General features: G+C 40.1%; 2 protein-coding genes across 3 annotated transcripts in view; one reads left to right on the top strand and one right to left on the bottom strand.

Annotated features, from left to right (window-relative positions):
- Positions 1–4,690, bottom strand: part of LOC130162977 (phospholipid phosphatase-related protein type 5-like) — a 52,936-nt gene extending 48,246 nt beyond the window's left edge. Inside the window, exons 1-2 of the mRNA XM_056366922.1 lie at positions 4,558–4,690; positions 3,560–3,669 (exon numbers count right to left, since the gene is read on the bottom strand). The gene's annotated coding sequence lies outside the window, so the exon portion shown is untranslated. The remainder of the gene's footprint in view (positions 1–3,559; positions 3,670–4,557) is intronic.
- palm3 (paralemmin 3) overlaps positions 4,681–12,710 on the top strand; it is a 36,958-nt gene continuing 28,928 nt past the window's right edge. The window contains exon 1 of one of the 2 annotated variants that reach the window (XM_056366891.1): positions 4,681–5,128. The gene's annotated coding sequence lies outside the window, so the exon portion shown is untranslated. The remainder of the gene's footprint in view (positions 5,129–12,710) is intronic. The other variant, XM_056366886.1, reaches the window with a different exon arrangement.

The raw sequence follows: 12,710 nt of genomic DNA, 5'->3' as shown, positions 1-12,710 counted from the left end.
GGATGAGGAGGACATAAAGGAAAACAAGCTCAAACAGCAAAACTCATGTCGTGACGTTAAATGACAAGAAATTCTGATCAAAAGCTCAAAAAACTGATGAGAAAGCAATACATCAAGCAAATTAGGTGCCGTATTTACCTCCTCTACTGTTTTTTCTTTTCATTAGCATCATTATTGCTACCTGAATACACTTATAAAAGCCATGTATGGTTGTTTCAATAATTAGACAGAATAAGAGGCAAAAGCGCCGTCTTTGAAGCTCATAACAGCTGGACATTTTCCACAGATAAAGGTTTTAATGTAAAAAGGTTTTAATGTCACAAAAGCACCTGGTTGATGCAAGGACAAGGAAACCACCGCACTATACTGTACTTCAGTGACTATATTAATATCTGTCTTTTACAGTCTCCCAAAGGACATCTTTATTATCCGCCCCATCACTTTAACTCGTACTCTGCTGGTGTGCACTTTTCTAAAGCATCTCTTCCATGACAGTTGATGTCTTTAGATATACCTGTCTAGTCTTTAAGGGTGATGCGTGGGGATAAAATAACTCAGGAAGCATTATACATTAGACTCTAAGATGTAAAGACAGTAGTTGTCAAAGTCAAGGGCAAAACAGGGAAGAGACAGATAAGACACTGTAGGACTCTGTAAATAGAGTAAGTACACAGGGGTGGGTGTGTGTAGCCTCCAAGCAGACACATACAAACACAGCCATGACCGTGCACACAGATAAGATAAGATAAGATAAGAAAAACTTAACAACAAATGGCTTCCCCACACATACACATATACAACAGTTTGTTATAAAACATACACACCTACTAACAATGGTGTGTAACCTTACATGTTAGTGTTAAGAAGCATAATGGACATAGGCAAGAATTTATGCTTATAGCACCTGCAGCCTGCTCTTGGTATAAGTGAGAACTCTGGGTGGAGAAAGTGAGCTGGGGCTGCATCTCACAATCTACATCCCAATGCCAACATTGTAAAATCTAAGGGTGTTTGTGGTTGGGCTTTTGAATTGACATGTGGTACACTTTCATGAAGGACACCACCTGTTACCTGCTCAGCCCCAAACCACAGACAAAGTAAGCAACGTTAGCAGATATTGTAGAATACAGAATGTTTTCTTGCGTGTTAGTCAATGCATGATTGCCGTCTCAAAATCAATCAATACACTTTAAATGTCAATATGACAACTGAGTATTTCATTTGTTTTTATCAGCTCTCTACATGACACATGCTTTAGTGATGAGATCTTCAAATACAATTTGGTGCCGGGCTGCTCTCTGACACATACACACACACAGCGTACAGCACAGAGGCGGCAGGGTAGACCAGTTAGGAGTGAACTTTTTACCGCAGCTGACAACAATTACAGTCGTAGCTCTGCGAGTGTAAAGCGTAAAGTTTAAACATGTAAAAAAGCTTCATTTTCAACTTCTCTATCCAACGTGGTTTGTTTTACATGAGCGCAGACCGAGCTAAAAGGAAAACTTTCTGTGGGTAGACTGCAGCTTCATTTGCCACAAACTTTTGTAAACTTATAACTACTGCCTGAGACAGCGACCCCCCCACCCCCACCCCCACCCCCTCTCAGCAACATTACTGACCGAAATGACCGATGGTGACCTTTGTCTGTGTTCTTGATTCAGCTTCATTCAGCAAAACTGTATATGCAAACAACAATATATGTTTATTTATCGCAAGCAATATCGTCATTGCAAAATTGAACAGTGTCAGTGGGTGTAAAAAAAATAAATAAAAAATTGGCACTGATAACAATCTGAGGTTTTGTAGAATCACTGAATGTTGACATTCTTGTCTGCAAAAGGGACGGAGCCCTCCTTCACATATGTACACAACCATACAGGATGGTATTCACATGAAGTATTTTCATACTCAGTTATATGGCACCAGCCTTTCCGGTTCAGATCGTCAACACAACCTTTTTTGTTGACAAGCATCTGCCCAGTTAATGGTTTGTTAACTATCTCTTAATACAATTCCATTAACACTCATACTATAAACAAACCTCATCCCCTTTCCACATATGCATTGGAGCACAAACGCACAGAGACAAATCTCTGTGCTCTCTCTACAGCTCTCTCTACAGTATGCTACACATGCACATACAAGCACACACACACAATCAAACAAAGAGCAGTGTTTAGAAGGTGCTGGCACTCGTATGCATGAACACACAGGTACAAAAGCACATGCACTCAGTATTGTTAAAGAAGTGTTGCTACACTAACAAAACCTCCCGTCAAAAATACACTCACACAAAAGACAGACAGACTATTTTCCACGTTGCTAAGGGAAAACCATGCAATATGAGCTTGTGTGCTCCTACTATCTGGCTGTTCATGTGAAGAATCTCTCTTGTCTTGGGGAATAAGAAGTAGGACGAGTCAGTGGATGTGCTCATTTCATACACTATCACTGTGGATCACAGCCAAGGACTTTCTTGCTTCAAATTGCCATGCTAGGGAATTTCAGCTATAAAGAATTAATCAGATTTTAACCAAAATGGGATTATAAAAAAGATACAGCACAGGTCAGCTAAGATGTAATTTATGAGGCTAAAATACTGGCCATCTCTAAAGATGCTGTTACACTAGTACTACAGGCATTTATACCCTAAATTTGGTCAAATGAAAAAAGCAATTAATCAGAAAATTAGCCTGGAGTATATTGTAGTATAAATGAAATATGAGTAAGCTATAATGAAATATACATAAAAATAACTTGGCCTAGTTTTATTTCATGGACCTATAGAGTGGTTGAATGGTGCCTTTGGTCTGCCCTTGCTGTCACTTGTGAGCAAAACTTTTTATCTTTCCCACTCCAAGGTCAACGTAGGCATTATGTGGCATGAGGTAATTTTTAGTCAATTCCAAGTAGATTTAGTTATGAAGTATCAAGGCAAATTTCAGTGAGTATGGGCACACTACAGGCAAAACATCATGAAGAAATGTCTACCAATAGAACAAAAAGTGGAAATAAAACACCTCTGATACAATTTAGCATACTGAAAAAAACACAGTTGGAAATCAATCCCAGCATACCCAAATTAGTGTAAACAGTGTACTTAAAGGAGCTAATTGTAAGTTTTTCTATTGTCAATATTAGCAATAAAAGCTGTTTACTTACCAGTCTTGCAAGAGCTTCAGTCAACGTTGTTTACAAGACAAGAGGTTATGATAATTCATTTGACCAGTGCTACTTCTTCAAGGCAGACTGGACAGATGCGCGAACCGGGCAAGGACTAGCTTGTTACCATGCTAACTTCAGTAGTAGAAAATATGTGATAGAAATGGAATCAAAACAAAAGGGTTGGTTTCCACAGCTGGAGACAGCTCGTGACAAGTAAAGGGATTAAGTTGGATGTTGAACATTTCTTCATGACTGGTGTGTAAACAGCTGTTGATGCTAATGTTGGCTCTGTAGCAATAGCAGAACTTACAATGGCTCCATTAAATTTATCTTTCAAATTAAATTGATACTCGTCAAAAACCTGTGTTAAGAATATGCCACATTCACCTACCCAGCAGCTTGAAAGATGGCACTGAAAAGTTTGTAGTTTGCTCCTTCACAGAGGACAGCAGCGGCGGCCAACTTGGATTCACAATGGTACAATGGATTCCTTCAGTGATCCTGTTTTACATTGGAAAAACAGAAGAATCAAAAGACATCCAAAGGAAAGGAAATCCCCCCCCCCCCCCCCCCCAATCCACTTCTCTTCTGCCCATTAATGTCATTGGTATTTTTCACACATATTTTCATCAAAATATGGCAAATTACAGCAAAATACACAGATTTTAATTAGCTGACATTCACCCAGTGGTCAAAAGCGGCTTAATCCAACTTTAAGGAGCCACAATCAACAACTAATATTCCTCTAGTCACTAAAAGTCTAGTATCCAATGTGTAGCTAGTTTTATTGTCCCCTAAAGTCTTAGTCATTATTTTTCAGATTTCATACTATTTAAATTCCTTCTTTTTCCTGAAAATAAATTGATGCTGAACTAGCAGTGTTTAATGTTATTGCTGTTGTATTTCTTTTGGAATCCACCTCTAAATACAGAACAGAGCAATCCCCAAAAGGACAATATTATTAGAAATGTAAGGCAATATTCCCTGAATGTTGAAAGGCAGGGTTAGCAATCCCTTATGTGAGCTGAAAGAAATGTTACACTTGAATGAAATGTTACCGCTTTCATACAGAGAAAAGTTTTACATTACATAATTTTTCACATAACGTGGTTCCTACTTTTATTCATCAGATAGTACCTTTTTCCACAGATGTCTCTTTTCATTAAAATCACTTCTGATATCAGACTTGAACACCTGCTACAAACAAGCCACTGATGTTTAGGAGTAGCAAGATTAATGACATTACAAAATCTGTTTTTTAAACGCAAATACACTGAGTTTGATCTTTGTTTAACACCTTTAAGCTTATGAAAGCAAACACTACAGTACGTTTTAACTCCTTCTCTCTGGCATTGGTTTCAATCAAACGAAAGAAGAAAGCATCTCAACCTGTTGCTGCTGAGGGAAGCTGTTTAGCTGCTCTGTGCTCATTCAGAGCGACAACAGGAAACATGAGGCTGCTGCTGCTGGTGCTGTGTGGAGGGCTGGCCTCACGGTAATGACTGGAGTCAGGTAACCGGACAAACCGACTCTTTTCCTCCTCACTTACGGGCTTAGACACGAAGGGAGGCGTTGAGAGCGGATCTCCGAGGACGGTTTCACCTCGTCTTTTTTTTCTTTACCGATGCCGCGGGCCTCTCCGTCTGAAACAACATTCAAAGACTTTTAAAAGTTTGGTAAATTCAACGACGTGTCGATCGGTGTTCATGTGACGGTGCTCGGTATTTCGGAGCCCACTCAGCGCAGAGGCTACTCAGGTGTTCAACTGCACGAGGAGGAAGTTTGTGTCGTGTTTTACTCTTCTGGTCACATAAGTCACAGAGCTGGTAGCAGGAATTCTCCCTCTTTTTTCGCTTTTTTTGTCGTGTGTGCAGGAGCCTTTCTCCACTTTTTTACTTGGTTTCGTTTTCCTTCTTCAGTTTCTTTGGACTAAAAAGCTCAAGTGGCCAAGTTTGAACAGGTAAGTGTATTTTGGCTCATTTCGACCAACATTTTTCTGCTTGAATTTTATCAAGAAGTTTGCTGTACGTGGTCGGTTGACACCTTTTGAATCTGGGCCAAGTGGTGGAAGTGAGCCCAGTCAGAGTTGGACAGCCCCAGCAGCTGTTGACTTGTCTGACCTCTGTTAAGCATTGTTAACCAAAGCGTTATAGATTAAAAACCCTTTCAAATATCATTTGGCTGTTCAAAAGTCACTACTTTCTGACACTCTTTGACTTCTTAAATCCAAAGCCAACCACACTAGAAATCAGTTTTGCACTTGAATACAGACAAGAGTTAAGACAAGTTAAATTCTGCACATTTGCAAGTGACCACATTAGTTATTCTAGTTTTTATCTAAAAAGAAAATCTTTGCCATAATATGTATGGTAACCTGTGCTTCTGTATCTCTTCACTGCAAGTCTTTTATAGAGTGTAATTAAGTGCAAAAGCCTTAAGTCTGCAAGGCACTGAGTTTTATGATGCAGTGGTTAAGATAGTGGGGCTGTCTTCTGACACTTTTCTTGCTGCTGTTGCAGCTGCATCTCACCACCAACACACCCCCTACAGTAAACGCACACACACGCATACAAAACACACACCATGATGCCAAGATCTCACTTTCTCTATATCAGATCAACCATACATTTATTTCCTGTTTCTCATATATGACTCATCAACTTTAACGCACAGCTGTTTCATCAGCTTTTTAACCACAGCTTGATTTTAAAAGAGCCAGTTTTGAACTTGGAACACATCAAACAAACGCTGCTTAGTGCAGCTGAGGCTTTACAAGCAGAGATCCCAGCAGGAGCTTCTGACATGGCTCTTCTTCTGTCAGGCTGAAGAACAAGGGGCCTTGAGGCCATATCCAAGGGGCGTTACTCACCTCTGACTGAATTTACCTCTCAGGAAAGAGTAACTTCCTTGAATGTTTGTTTCAACAAGTATGCATATGTCATAGGCTTTCAAAGAGAAGTTGCACATAAAGGATCACTCCAAAGGACACATGGAAATGTAAGTGTCACAGCAGCCAAAGAAGCCAGCTGATTACACATCAGCACTAATCCTGATTTAGACAATCACTGTCCTGGGAAATTGTAAAATTAGCTTAGCTGGTTTCACACTCACACAAGCCCTCCTCTCCTTTGGTGGTTGTATTTTAGTATTTGTGTGAAGTTCTATTTTAAAACGTATGTCGAATGCAGTGAAACCCAGAGCTTGTTGAGGTTATATCTCTCTTGTGCAAGAATCAAATGAGATATTTCATGTGTAACTAAAGTGCTTTGTGCGCAGGGAATAAAGCTAGATTCTAGGTAACAAAAGAGTAATTCCTCTGTCTTATCTACTGGCCTGTTTGTTGCTATTCAGTTGAAAAGTTTAGCTTTGATGCATATAAAATATAGCATATAGCCCAGGTGAATGTGCTAGTCACTTGCAAAGCAGTTTGTTTTTGATATGAATCTGCAGATATCTACCCAAATGTACAAAGCGGAAGCGAGAGGGGTAGAGTGAGCATGATAGCTGTTAAAGACAGATAAAAGAGCTGGAGAAACTGTGTGGTCGTCAGCACCACCAATCAGCAACAGTTTTATCTTTTCAAATCGTGTTGAAGAGAGCAGGAGAGAGTCAGACTCTGACAAGGCAGAGAGAGATTAAAAAACCAAAAGATAAAGGGGAGGAGACAAAAGAGTAGCTGGGAGTGATGAAATCCTGCACTTCTTTGCTTGGCAAACTGGGTGATGGATGAATTTTCAGCAGGAGGGAAATTCCTCACTGCCATATTGCCCCCAGCATATCTCTCAGCATGTGTCTCTGCCCCATTCGTACTGTAGCACTGCCATCAGAAACTAATCCCTCTGTGATTGTTAGTATATTTTATATATTTCAACTTAGATCTTTACTTGCATTTTCAGAACATAAATACTGTGGAACTTCCTCCTCATTACGTTACAATGTCAGTGTCAGAGCTCTACCTCATGCTCCCTCTCTGTATGCCATGTTGCCACTGCTCTGACTGTCTGTGTGCATATTGCACAAACACGCCACGCTTCCGGCTGTGATTATTATGACTAAGCAGAAGATTAGACTCAGACAGCAGGGCATGCACAAAGATGTTACACCTGGAAACAAGAGATCACGTAGAAAGTTTTTTTTTTTTTTTCAGTGGCAGAGAGATTCTATCATTCAAGTGAAAAAAAACAATGGAAGTAGTTTAGTCAATAATAGTTTGTTCCCAGGGGAACAACTTTGGCACAGAGTGCTGTGAAAACTCCAGTCATCATAGTCTGATGTACATATGGAACATGCTACAGATTTGTATTTTGCTCCTGTTCAATTGGGAAACACATGAAAAGACAGATTGAAAAAAAATGAAAATGCACCAGGGGCCGAGATGTCTCAACTTTTAGTCACTAGCATGGGTCGGGCTTTAAAAATGCTGCACGTACTGCTCTTAACATAATACAACACGATAGCCTCTTCCTGTATGGTAAACACCTGTGTTTTCAAACTCAACATTTGTACTGCAGGCTTTCTGTCAAACATCTCCAAGCTCAAGCTGAAAAAACCCTGATGATGTCACTATGATGCCATCAGGGTTATTTTCTCATTTAATCAAAGAACCATTGAAGACGTTCAATTGTTTTCTCTACCCATGACGAGTTAACTGATATTTGTGTGTAAAATGAGTGGAGTGCCCCTCTAATCAGCGTAGTCAGTATCACAGTCCCTGTTAGCGTAATGTGTGATGGGTTCATTTTCAGTTCTGAGAAATACTGAGTTTAAGAAATACTGAATGCTAAATTAGTCCTCAGTGAGCTCACCTGACCTACAGCGTGTTTCTGCATTATGTCACCACGTCAGCTCTAACATACCTGAGATGCCAGCCATGCTCTTACATTTAAGTGTGAGCTGTAGTATAAATTGCACAGAACCGTCCTTTTGTCTGTCCTCTTTTCCTTGTGTTGTGTTTAGACACAAAAGGCGGTATTCACACGGTGCTCTTTAAATCATTCTGTTTGTGTATCTGTGTGTGGTATTCCTTTCATTTGCAATAATCCGCTGACATAAAGCCTCAAAAATCCTGCCTGACAGTTGGTGAGAGGGAAGAGGATAGAAAAAACTTCTTCAGTTTACTCTGTCTGTGCTGTACACAGTACACGTGCCCTTCTCTTGACACCAACAACAATGTGTTAATCAAGCAGATGAGGATTAGCCAGAAAAGTAATGTTATGTTTGTTAAGGTAATGGTTTGAGGAGATAACTCCGAGACAGGCTTCAGCCATCTTTGACAGGATAATATTTTAGCTTCTTAGCTTCTCAGCATTAATTAGGGTCTTTCTCGTGAATTTATTTTTTAAGTGTAGTCTCAGATTGAAGCCTTTTAAAGGAAAATTCTTCCCTGCTCTTCAGTGGCTTGTAAATATGAACAAGTTTCAAAGCCTGTAGAAAATTGAACATTATAATGATCATAACCTTCAAGAATGTATTGCTTGACTGTTGGTCTGCATTAGTTTTAGCTAGGTGTAATGACGAATCTTTATTAACTAATATTTACACCAAACTGAGCTGAATCACCATTGTCACTGATCGCACCAGTAGCTTTTAGCAATGGAGCTCCTCTCACTGGAGACTGAGAGTGCAATTGTCAGCTTTCTTGTTAAACGCACACTAAAAGACTGTGAAAGCCACCACAATGATCGAGATGACATAAATTATAGGCTACTGAGCAATTCATCTCATGTGCAGTGCTTGTGTAAGATACTTTTGTCCTGAACTTAACACGAGAGCTTGGACAGAATTTCGTTATCAAAGTATGCTGGTACAATTTGTTGCTCTTAATTACGCAAAAAGCTGGTGAGACCTCTTAGTTCAATTGTGCACGTGCAGTACTCAAGTCTAACAGCCCCCATCCCGCAATTCATATCAGATATTGGCAATTTCACAGGGTGATGATAGGACAATCTGACTATGGATAAGATTGTGCAACCCTAATGTACTATCACAGCAAATGTTAGAAAATCACAATATAGTTTTGTCTAGTTTTCTGATGGACATCCACATGTTATTATGGTTTGGTGTTCCTATTTATGAGCAAATGAAAGAAGAAATATGACACATAAATAATGCAACCACAAGACGTCACACAAAAACAGATATATGTCTGTGGTTATCGGGTTACAATGTCTGGTTAGTTAATCATGCACAGCACAGAGGAAACAAGAGAATTACCTGAATGATGTTTGTTTACCTAAGTGTTGTTATGCATTTTAAATCCTGGCAGAGCATGAGTGCACATTAGAAATGGGATATGTTTTAGCTTGCATGCACAAAATTGATTGAACACAATGAACCATTAATGGATGGCAGAACTAGGCCCACATTTTTTAGTGTGTATACATCTTTGTGGTGGGAGAGATTGAAGCATTGTCACAATTTAGCACTGCCAGCAAGCTGTCTAGTGTTACACATCCTTCCAATGCTGCAGCTAATGTGTGATGCTGTTGTCTCGTCAATTACATGGTAAAAAAAAATGTCTTATCACTGCCAATTCACAACTAACTTGGAAGAAATTCACCTGTAGCTGATTTGTACAAAATGCCAACGACAGATCTACATCCCACCCTGAAATTAGCTGATTTACCAAGCCAATTTTTTTTATGTGGTTTTGTGGCTGTGGTTTTATTCTGAGTCGTGGCGGAAATGCACACCACACATACACTATAAACATCCCTTTTAATCATCACTAAAGGCTTAGAATTTCATAACAATGTCTTTTGCCTCTTACAGGCATGCTTTTTGTCTCATATTCAATTAAACAAAATATTCCAACTGCTTAACATAACACTGCATCGCTATCAGCAGAAGCTGCCATTTTCTCAAATTTGATGATCTAATTGATGAGTTTGTCAGTCACACATTAAAGGCAACAGGCAGGGCGGAGCAGTAGACTTCCCACGCAACACTATGGCCTCATTGAACTGTTTTGCACTAGTTACAGAACAATGTGATGTTTTGAGTTGCTGTAACCTATTTCTCAGTGTATAATATTATCTTCGACATAGGCTAATGTTTTTAACTGTGAATTTGCTATTTTTGGGGTAGATTAAGAAACCTGTTTGTCTTGCCTACTGTTATCTCAAAGTGTTCTCTGAGTACCGTTTGCAGTCCCTTCTCTTTGTCTTGCATTCCGTCATCTGTGATTAGCAAAATGCCCTCTGTCCTTTTGCAGTCATGAAGCTCTGGACTGTGGTGGACCGCTCATTAATTGCCTGCCCAGGTCAGGAGAAAGTGACTTGACTCTCCTAAATGTGTTTATAACCTTGGTGGGACACATTATGTTGCCATGGGAAGAGGAAACATTTCTAGGTACCAGCCTGTTGACCCTGTTTCAGCTGTTGACTGAGTTTGTTATTGAAACCCCACAGTGTTGGGTCCTGGGAACCATCCAAGTCCTTTAACCCTGGTACAAATGGCTTTGGAACCAGACATGAATGAAAAATGAGGTGAAAAAATCAGGTGAATATTAGATGCTTCACATAGTTTATTTCTAACCTTGTAAAATGTCCCAGACACTGGCATGTGAGATCAGGTATAAACAAAATAATAAAAGTCTGGGATTGCTACCTAAGGGACAGATACCTCTTCCCAACTGACATTGAGCTAATCGCAGAGGTGAAGTCAAATCACTGCACAGCTGAGATCGGGTCTGATACTGTTACGCTGATTTGCTCATGCTTCCTAAATCAATACTCCTCAGTTTCCGTCCGTGCTGCAATCAACATTACTTACATGTATGTTTCATAAATTATCTAAATCATCATCATTTTGATGTGAATTCCACGTTCATTTTTCTTCACAGTTATAATCTCAGAGATCATGGGAGGCTGTATATTGAAGGATCAGCAGCGTATTGTCTGTAATTTCTTTAATGGTAGGCTGGAATTCAGTTTGTTTGTCCTCAGTGATAATGAGAAAGAAGGAAAGTTAAACATTATATTGCCTGACTAGACATTTACAAGGTGACTCAACACCCTTGCAGAATAGATTTATGCAAACTCTATGGCTCGACATTGAAATGTCTTATCAGCTGGAAGTGAAGGAGTTGTTATTCCTCAAAGTTATTTCACAATAAGAACTTTTAGGATAAATAATTTCTGTTGAGAGATGGTTGGTTTTAATGTACCTACAGATTTATTTGTGATTGTCTTTGTAATGTTGTACTGTGTTGTCCTGATGTGGAGTTGACTGCCATGTGTTATGTGAGATGATGAATGTAATCGTGACTGAGCTGCGAGGCCCCATGGCACATAGGGCTACAGGCTTTTGACTCTGTGACAATAGCGAAAATGAACCGAGACTGGATTACACCAGTCCTGCATTCCTCTCCAAACCTGTTTGAGACACACACAGACACACACACACACACACACACACAGATACACGCAGACAGACACACACACCCTAATCCTGCACACACAGACAGATAAATCACGGAAGCAAGCCAATACATGCCTTACACAAGCTTGGTCGAAGTGCAAAAAGAAAACTTACCACCATGAATATTGTCTACATGTATGTACATGGTCAGAAACTCATTAGTAGAAAGAAAGGCCAAGTCCTTGAAAAGTATCACCATGAGGACATGTTCCTGTGGTTTATCAGTGCTGCTCCAGCACTATTGTGTGTAGTGCTGACCGATTCATCTTAGTTTGATCCTCTTCACGCTATGAACATGTGCATGAAACACATCGCAAAAGACTGAAACGCGTTGAATTAGAAACAGACAGCACGGAGGCGGCAGTGTAGACCAGTGAGGAGTGAACTTTTTACCGGAGCTGACAACAATTATAGTCACGTCTCCGTGAGTGTCATCACAACCTTTGCAAGTAAATAAAGGAATTTTAGCGTCCCTCATCACTCCACCTGTTCAACAATATTTAAACCTGTATAAAAGCTTCATTTTCAACTTCTCCATCCACCGCGGTTTGTTTAACACAAGTGCAACACTAACGTTAAGCTAATATGACCACGCTAAAAGGAAAACTTTCTGTGTGTAGACTGTAGCTTCATTTGAGCACACCCAAGATGCTTTGAGGACGCATTTGAGATCTGATCACGCAGACCACATTTAGAGATGGTCTGGGCCACATGTGTCCACATTCTTTTGGCAGTGTGAACGCAAATGTGTCCTGGGCCACAGTGAACCTACTCTACTGACTGACGTCCTCTGACACAGTCTGATTAGTCCCGCCACAGTTTCATAGGCCCTGTTCAGACCTGGTATTAACATCTATCTTGGGTGATCCGATCACAAGTGGACGGCTCTCAGTTCGTCAGTTCACACCTGGCTTTAAAATGCGTCTCCACGTGCGTCTTGATTGACCAGTTGTGATCGGATCTCACCGCTTTATATGCGGTGAGGTATGCGTTGTTTTTAGTTGTTTTTAGACACGTCAGATGGGTCTGTTGTTAGTGTGTGTGTGTGTGTGTGTGTGTCAAGTGGCGACCTCCGAGGGTGAAAAATGAAGCCAACACGAAAGTACCAAAAACTGCAGTTC

This window comes from Seriola aureovittata, chromosome 3, assembly GCF_021018895.1.
Source record: "Seriola aureovittata isolate HTS-2021-v1 ecotype China chromosome 3, ASM2101889v1, whole genome shotgun sequence".
Classification (NCBI taxonomy): Eukaryota; Metazoa; Chordata; class Actinopteri; order Carangiformes; family Carangidae; genus Seriola; species Seriola aureovittata.
Note: the sequence above shows the minus strand (reverse complement) of the source record. Positions and strands in the feature narration are given on the sequence as shown.